Raw genomic sequence first — 1,342 nt, forward strand, 5'->3', positions numbered from 1 at the left:
GTTACTTTTTTCTTTTTTTAATTGTATTCTTGTTTTTTAATTGAGCTTTTTATATCAAATGTTAACATTTATCAATAAAAAGTATTAAATGACAAACTTCAATGCATGCCAAAATCTGTAAAATTGTCCCTTTAATGGATGCCCCACCTGTCCATTCAGGTATTCAGTATGATTTATGTTTTAATTTGTTTAATGCTGTCTGACATGTAAAATAGTTTGTTAGAACGTGAGTGCATAGAATAAAAAATGTAACCATATAATCCTCTATTAAAACAACAACATCAGTATAAACCATTGTGAAAACGAACTATTTACCCTGTCTATGTAGTTCAAGACGTTTTTACAATACTCATTTAAAAAGGCCCTGTCTGCCAAACATAATCTTGGTTTAAAAATGAAAGCATTAAAATCGAAGAAAATGCCTATATTAAAATTAATTCTTAAATATGGCGTAATGATCGAATTTATTGTACGGGTGGTTGTAGAAAAATACTTTTTCAATCGTAATATCTTTTCTACAATGAAGAGGGCTTGTAGACGTTGCTAAAAATGCAACAGGCCTCAGTCAGTTAAAAGAAAAAAAAAAACAGAAAACGAAAATGTAATTGTAAGTTAATTTCATGGTAGTTCAAATGACAATATGTTTATGTCATGCATAAACTATTCCGAAACTTTTGCGCAACGCAACGTAAAACTCTAGAAAAAGTGATGTTTATCTAGAACATTGAATAGTGGTAAAAACTAATGCATATAGTCGACGCCATATATAGTAGATAAGATAAACGTCATAACAGTATTTTATAGTATTTTTTTATGTTTTAAGAACGTCAAGAAACGGTAAACATTGATAATCAAAACATGTTTAATATGTCCGATGTTACATTAACCATTTTTCTGTTTGGCAAAGATTTCATGAGAATGAATCGAATATATTTAAACAAAACCTATAGAGTTCATGAATTGTGTATAGCATGATTAACATTAATTATCTCTCTCTGATGCTTAGACCTGGGGGCCGTTTCATAAAAGGTAGTGCTACCAGTCGTACGCTACGACTGACGTAAAATCCGACGCTCCGGGTAAAATGCGTTTCATCAAACAAAACGTAAAATAAGATTACATAAATGTCATACATAAATATACGCCTGGGTAAAGGCACCTGTAAATAAACGTAATGACGTTCATGTTCTTATAGAAGATGACAGGAGACGAACAATACCAATTCCGAGGCTTTTTACGGTAAGAATTGTTCTCGAGGCCTATGAGAGGAGTACATTTTTTCGAGATATCGTCTAAGTACAAACGCACATTCTCGGCCCTTTCCGTCAAACATCGGATAAGT

Source organism: Dreissena polymorpha, chromosome 8 (genome assembly GCF_020536995.1).
Source record: "Dreissena polymorpha isolate Duluth1 chromosome 8, UMN_Dpol_1.0, whole genome shotgun sequence".
Lineage (NCBI taxonomy): Eukaryota > Metazoa > Mollusca > Bivalvia > Myida > Dreissenidae > Dreissena > Dreissena polymorpha.